Source organism: Jaculus jaculus, chromosome X (assembly GCF_020740685.1).
Source record: "Jaculus jaculus isolate mJacJac1 chromosome X, mJacJac1.mat.Y.cur, whole genome shotgun sequence".
NCBI classification, from domain to species: Eukaryota; Metazoa; Chordata; class Mammalia; order Rodentia; family Dipodidae; genus Jaculus; species Jaculus jaculus.
Window position 1 is genome coordinate 84451209 of NC_059125.1, and position 8089 is coordinate 84459297.

Consider the following 8089-nt stretch of genomic DNA (forward strand, 5'->3'; position numbering starts at 1 on the left):
TCTTGTAGCCCAAGATTGGTGGGAGCTTGATAATGGAGAGTGGACTTGATTTTTAGATATGTCTCTGACTTGTTTCCCAGTTCCAGCTATGGGTTCCATTCCACTGAATGGATCCGCTAGCCAATTCAAGAGCAGTTGGCTACCCGCCATGGCTGCATGCCACTATTGCACTTGGGTGAATATCACATAAGGTTGTTTGCTGCTGAATGGCTTAAACCATGAGTTGCTTGGATAGATGTTGATCATTTTCCCATTCAGTCATGTAGCACCTTCTGGTACTATACAAGCTAACCATCTGGGGACTGACCATTTTCCACATTACAGCAAGGTCCCTTGATGTTCTGTATCAACAGCATATGGGGTCTTTGGCAGTAGGGTCTTACCATTAACATTTGGTGGTTAATCAAGGGCTCTGATAGAAAACTGTCTTCTTTTGGGAAACCTTGTGGGTCTTTCTAATCAAAAGCTCATTGTGGATATATTAATTACATCCTTGTACTGGGAGTTTCAGGCCAGAGTCAAGGAAAAAGAAGGAAGAAAAAGATAGGTAATGTAAAAGAGAAAGAAAGAAGAGCAAAAGAGAGAGAAAGAGGAGGATATTAAGGTTAGTCTTCATCATACCCTTTGCAGGGCCCTTTGATTCAGGTGTTCCCTCTAAGGACCTGCTGAAGATTCAGCCTTTTAGTCTGTCTTTCAAGATAAAGGATTTTATGGTACCATTTCATTTTTGTGAGGAATCTCCACACTGTTTTCCCTAGTGGTTGCACCAGTATGCATGGGGTGGAGCTGAGTAATTTGACCTCAAGTATAAGTATGTGACAAAAACTCAAGTCCCCTCAGGTTGCTGTTAGTTGTCAGAAGATACAGAAGCTCCTAGCTCATTCAATGTATGGGATAAACCTCTAGAAGTTCAGTCCATGTCAACTTGGAAATTAGAGATGTGTGTATTTGATTACAACAGTAACTATTACTGGAGGAGGAAGGTATTTTGGTCATAGGACTATACCAAGGAGTTTGTTGCTTGCAACAAATTAGTACTGGAAGTCAAAAGCTGTTATCACAGAATTGGAAATAAATATTTAGGTTAAATTTTCTGTCTTAATGTTAAGAAACAAGATTTTTTTCTTGAAACTCCTTGTAATATTTTATTTTTACTTCAATAAGGCAGTAAACATAGATTTTTACATGTTGATAAAGTATATGAGTAAACCATGTTTAACATTTAGAATTTGAAGCTCTTTTTATGTGATTACTATATATTAAATAGATATTTTCCTCTGTAAGGTCACTAACAAATGTATGTTTTCATTAAGGCAGGGCCTTTCTTTTTATTATCTATGTATTTATTTATTACTTGAGAGAGAATGAGAGAACAAGCATGCCGGAGCCTCTACCCATTGCAAACAAACTCCAGATACATGTGCCTCCTTATGCATCAGGCTAATGTGGGAAATGGAAAATTGAACCTGGGGTTCACAGGCAAGTACCTTAACCACTAAGCCATATTTCCAGCCAAAATTCAAATTAATTTAGCCAAAATTAAGCAAACAGACCTTCCTTTTAAAAAAATAGCATCAGCATAATTTTATAAACAATTATTCAATTTTATTTCTGGGAGAATCTTTATACATTCAATGTTATTTTATACAGAAGGTGGGTAGTGGGCAGATGTGCTAAACTTAAGCAGCATCTATTATTTTATTTTAAAGATAAGGGAATGGGAAAGTCACACATTTTATTATGATGAACACTGGGTGAAAGATCTTGGCATGAATTCTGAAGTTTTCGAATAATAAGCTTTTGAACTAGTACAGGGCCATTATGGAAGAACAGCAGCCTAGTACCCCTGTCATTTGCGATAAGGACATCAATATTAGTCATTGTCAACCTTCATTAATTTCAGGTCTTACATTCTTCCATCCCACAGGGCATATTTCATTGATGTTTTTCTTCACAAACAACACAAGGACACAGGGACACAAGCTCATATCAAACTGGCATTTAGAGCTGATTCCTTTTTCCTCCAAGGGACATTTACTACAAAGGAATATAAATGATTTTAAGTAATTCTTTCAGTTTTATGAAAGTTATTATGGATAGTCATGTAAATGAAGCAATATAAGTACCTTTAATATGAGAATAAACACTATAACCTAAAATGTATATTTCCTCATTGTTTCAAGGTACATTTTTATTTACTTTTTTAAATTTCATGCTTGGAAATATAGTAAGCATATTATATATTTCACAGTGTACTTTTCTTTAGTGTTCCAAAAATCAACTAAACTTGGTTAACATTTAAATTTTCTTTCTTGTTTTTTTTTTTTCTTGTTCAGATACACACAGATTTATTTTTACACAGAAGCAGCTATGCTGCCATTTTGTACTTTGCTTTTCAACATAACTCTATCCTGTTTCTCATTCTAAATCACTCTACAGATTCCCTCATGTGGATATGCCCTCCTATATTTGAATGCTCCCAACCCTCTGTATCATTCATTTTCACCAGATAAATGCATATAGGCTGGTTTTGTTCATTTGAAATCCTACCACTTTTACTGGATTCTTGTAAATTACAGTTTTGGGGATCCTCTTGGATTTTTCCTTTATCTTGCTACCTTACTGCATCAGCTACTACCTCCAGTAAAATGCAGTGGCAAAGCCTAATTTGTCTGACATACTCTTAAACAGTAAAACCATTTTGTTAAATAAAAATCAAACTTTATTGAACATAGGCATAGATGGATTTTCAAATTATTTTTGTTTCATAGCTGTTCTATAAACCATCGGGTCCATGGCAGTTCCTCTCATATAAAGATGCTTATACGTTTTTGTCAAGTTTGTATTTTGTTTCAATTTTATATTCACAAACATATATTTAATTCTAGATAGGAGCACTTTTGATTGGATGACTAGAGCATGGTAATGCATGGTATATACACTGCTCAAGCTGGTGTTAAAATATCAACTGCTCTGCAGTAACTTTCACATACATGTACAAATTGGAATTTTAGTGAATATTTTGTCTTTACTCTTATTTTTACATTAGCATAGCTGATATAAATTACAGGCAATCAAATGCTTTTGTTTCCTACCTTCCAACTGAACAGAAATACACAATGTATCATTTTCGTTGGGTTAGACACACTTTTTACCTCTCAACAAGAATGCCATAACTCTTTTTTGAACAAAATTACCAGGGTACTAATGAAACTATCCTTGGAGGAAGCTTAATAATCATATTTAAAATACATCCTCCATTGGCAAGCTCACTGCCTTCTCCTAAAGGTGGCTATGTAAATTCTTGTCTCTCAAATTTATGTACAGTTCAACAACATTCCCTTACTGGAAACACAAATTTCCACAACTAGTTCCCCAAAACTGAAGTCTTAAAATTCTGTCTCTCCCTTGGCTTGCTTCTCTCTTGATTCCACCCAGGCTTTATTAATGGTTCGCTTCATATCATCGTCTCCATCTTCATAAATTTTCTTTAGGACATTCATTAATCCCTCACTGGGATCTGTTTCATTGTCATTGGAGGGCTTTTCTTTCTCTTTGCACTCCTTTTCAACTTGAGTCAAGCAGTCCCATCGTGTGCTTTCTGCTTTCTTTCTATATACAATGATAACTGTGTCAATCTTGACTTTTTTTTAAAAATTTAATTTATTAGTTTTCTTTTCAGTAAATACAGGCAGTTTGGTACCATTATTTAGGCTCATCTGTGATCTACCCCCTCCCATTAGACCCTCCTTGTTAATGAAAATGGGTCGTGTATTGTGGAGTTAGCCCCCAGTTATTGGTATGATAAATGTCTCTGCATATCATGACCCAACATGTGACTCTGACATTCTTTCCGCCCCCTCTTCCGCAAAATTTCCCTAAGCCATGTTGGTTTCATTTTTGGTTTGCTTCAGTGCTGAGGTGTTGCGGGCCTCTGAGGCTCTGGCGCTCTGATTTGGTAGGAGTTGATTTTTCTCTGCGTTGGTCTCCTTCCCCTTTGTGCTGGTATCCGGTTCACAGGAAAACATCACCCTTGCTTATTTCGCCAGTTGTCCTTAGTTTCAGTTGGGCCCCTTTTGAGGTATGTTGGAGCAGCTCTCTTCTTAGGATCTGCATCTATCTGGAAAAGAGAAGCAGATTCTCCAACGGAGAGTAAGTTAGCACCTGGAAGATTGAGATAACACTTACTTTTTTGATAGACAGTATGGTAGGTTTAGGCCCTCTTATACCCCGTGATTGATGGTAGCTTGATATTATAGAGTGGGCTTGTGTTTGGGTATGGTTCTGACTTGTTTCCCAGTTCCAGCTATGGGTCTAGTACCACTGAGTGGATAAGTTAGCCAAATCAAGAGCAATTGATTCCTCACCATGGCTGTGTACCACTATTGCACTTGTGTGGGCATCACATCCAGTTATTTGTTGCTAATTAGGTTAAACAATGTGTTGCTTGGACAGATCTTGGTCATTTCCCCCAGTCGCCTATGTAGTGCCTTCTGGCACTAGACACGCTGACTGTCTGGGGACTGACTCTCTCCTGACTTCCAGCCATTTCATTCCATTTTACGCGTCAGCTGCGTATGGAGTCTTCAGCAATAGGGTCTTACCACTGGCCTTTGGTGGGTCATCAAGTACTCTGAATCTTGACTTTTTTTGTACTGCCTTCCACAGAGATGGGTTTCAAAAGATGGCTCACAATCATGGAGTAATTCTTTCCATTTAGATTCTTTGCCAAAAGATGAAATGCACTTGCACGTTCTCAATGGGAACCTGGTGAACTCCAGTTAAGGTAATGTAGATTTTCACAAACTTATCTGACTGATCCCATCTATAATTACTGATCTTCACTGTATATCCTGTTGTAAGAGGAGCAACCACAGCAGCTAGCTTTTCACTGTCAACAAGTTCTGGTTTCTTCTGTGATTTCTGCTGCATCTTGTTCTTTATTTCTGTCTCAATCTTGTCTTTTTCAACTGTAAGGGCATCACGCACTCTTTCCCTAGCGGACTTTTCCAACAAGACCTTTACCTCTTCTAGGTCTTTCTGCAACTCCACCAACACCGAACCATGGTCTGGCCTAAGGTCGGAGCTGAAGCCCAGCACCAGAGCATGCAGAAAACACCGCACCAACACGCCAGCCCCCGCCATATCCGCAGTGCGCTCCCAACCTTCCACCCGCGATGCCTCTGGAATCTACTACTGTGATAAGCCTAAAAATATTCTGAAAATAATCAAACCAAAATGGAAGTGAGGAAGGGACAAGGAGAGGAAATAACATAAAGTGTTTCCTTCAAGTTTGCATTTTTAAAGCTGGCTTGCATTTACCTAGTATTGATAGCAAACTGTAGTCCTATACATTATCATTGGTTAAGGATCTTTTGAAACATTTAAGAGGTAAAGAAGTGCTTTCACTCCACATATGGATGCTTGTTCAAGATGTTGATAGTAAGACCTTCAAATGTTCTGGTCTGTCCTCAAGTATTCCTGGGAGTAACTGATGATGAGAAAGCTGTAAATTCTTCTCACTTCAAATACTATATGCTTATATGTGTATAAATAAGGGTAAAACATGAAGTAAATACTATCAATAATCAATAAAGATTAGATAAAGAGAATAAAAACTCCACACAAATACACCTGCAATTAAAATTGTTAAATGAAATCTGGCATTGTATCTGGTACTGATTATTTTTTAGTGTTCATAAATATGAATGAATGTTCCAACTGTGTATTTACATGGGTTTCATACATTTCATCCCTGTAATTATGTGATTAATGTGATGATAGCTTAGCTTTACCTTCTATGGTGCACATACCCATTTACATAAATGATGTATAACAATAAAATTAATGAGAACACTGCTTCTACCAAATCAGATATCAAGAGACACAGAAACTCCCAAGACCTCATCACTGAAATAGACCTAAAATGAACCCATCATGGCTAAGGGAAATTTGTGGAAGAGGGGGTGGAAAGATTGTCAGAGCTGCATGTTGAGATATTATACACAGAGACATTACCTCTTACCCATAACTGATGGCCAAACCCAAAATGAAAGACCCATACTCCCCATGGGAGGAAAATAGGAAGAAGGCTAACGGTGGTACCATCATGGCTATATACACACTATATATATATATATATATAACTAATAAAAAATAAAATAAAAAATAACTCTTTTTTCTATAGACTCCAAATTCATTCTCTCCTGTAACAATCCAGAATAAAATGCAAAAGAATGCATGTAGGAATATGCTGCTTCTACTTGCCTTTGCAAGTAATTTTACACTGTGACTTGCTATTTCTAAAAAAGCATTATCTTTTAGAATTTGTGATTCTGTGAATGGGTTATAATAGTAAAATCCTTCATTTTAATTACAGTAAGAACATTTTCCCATATATATTCCAGCTGTTACAGCAGGCACAATATATGCAGCAAAGGGTTTTAACTTGATTTCTAAAAAGTAATTCAAATTGTATGAATGAGAAAAAGAAAAGCTGATTCTCCAGAACATCTGGACAAATACAGGCCAAAAAATTTTTCATTCTTTACATCCTTTTCACAAAACCTAAGGGAAAGACACTGTTTCTTCATTCGTTATGGGGTTTCCACTGCATATTTTGCGTTTCAACATTCTCAAACTAACAGTAGATATACTGTGTTTTATTCAGCATCACTTTTGTTTTCATTGAGGAAGCAATATATTAGTCTTTTTTTAATTTCAAAAGAATACATACCAAATATTAAAATAATGACAGAATTTCAAATAGGAAATATGAAGAAAAGGTTAAAAATAAAATGGTAGTAAGTAATTGAATAATTCTAATGCTTAATATTTTTAGCCAGAAACTTGAACTTTCTTGAAGATATGGTATTTAGGAGAGTCCTGGAATACCCTTTCTCTTTCATGTGGAACAGAATTGCTTAATAAAAGTAGCTTGTCGAGCCAGGCATGGTGGCGCACATCTTTAATCCCAACACTGGGGAGGCAGAGGTAGGAGGATTGCCATGAGTTCAAGGCCACCCTGTGACTACATAGTGAATTCCAGGTCAGCCTGGACTAGAGTGATACTGTACCTAAAAAAAAAAAAAAAAAAAGTAGCTTGTTTATGGATGTTTAATGATTTGGAATTGTGAAAAATATGACAAAAATTAGGAATATGTGTATCTGCTTTCATCATATTGATAATTTTTTTATCTTAGAGAAATGATTGACTTAGTGACATTCATTTGGGTAGATTTATTGTGCCAATCCTATGCAAAAGAAATTTTGAAACTTTTTTCTTATATCCTTATCTTTTTATTTTATTATTTTCATGTTGAAATTTTATTTTAAACATAACAGAAGAAAAGTTTATAAAGATTGCTTAACATTAGTTTAATAATGTCTTTTGTTAATATTTATGTAGCTAGGATAAATACCTTTTCTTTTAAAAGGTTTTAATCAAAAGATATTTTACTATGGGGCTGGAGAGATGGCTTAGTGGTTAAGTGCTTGCCTGTGAAGCCTAAGGACCCCGGTTCGAGGCTCAGTTCCCCAGGTCCCACGTTAGCCAGATGCACAAGGGGGCGCACGCATCTGGAGTTTGTTTGCTGAGGCTGGAAGCCCTGGCGCGCCCATTCTCTCTATATATCTGTCTTTCTCTCTGTGTCTGTCACTCTCAAATAAATAAATATTTTTAAAAAAAAGATATTTTACTATGAACTAAACTCCTCTGACATGTTTGTTTTGAAACTTGATTTTATTTTCACACAGTAGCAAAGAACACAGTTTTAAAACATTTTTTCTTCACATTTTAAATAATTTACTTTATTTATTTCAATTTATTTTAAGGGAGTGAGAGTTTATTTAAGCATTCAATTGCAGGTTATATAGTCCATCACAAAAAGTAAAGCATGAAGCTAAGTTGCATTCAGCCCATAGTATAAAAGCAAGAAGCTATGGATGCAGGTGCTCAGTCAGGTCTCTTTCTTTATTTTTATTTTATTTTTTATTTTATTTTTTATTAGTTATATATATATAGTGTATATATAGCCATGATGGTACCACCGTTAGCCTTCTTCCTATTTTCCTCCCATGGGGAGTATGG

At 36.1% G+C, this 8089-nt stretch overlaps 1 pseudogene; it reads right to left on the reverse strand.

Annotated features, from left to right (window-relative positions):
• Positions 1-3375: 3375 nt before the first annotated feature.
• LOC101608249 lies at positions 3376-5034 on the reverse strand (annotated as a pseudogene).
• Between the last annotated feature and the right edge of the window lie 3055 nt (positions 5035-8089).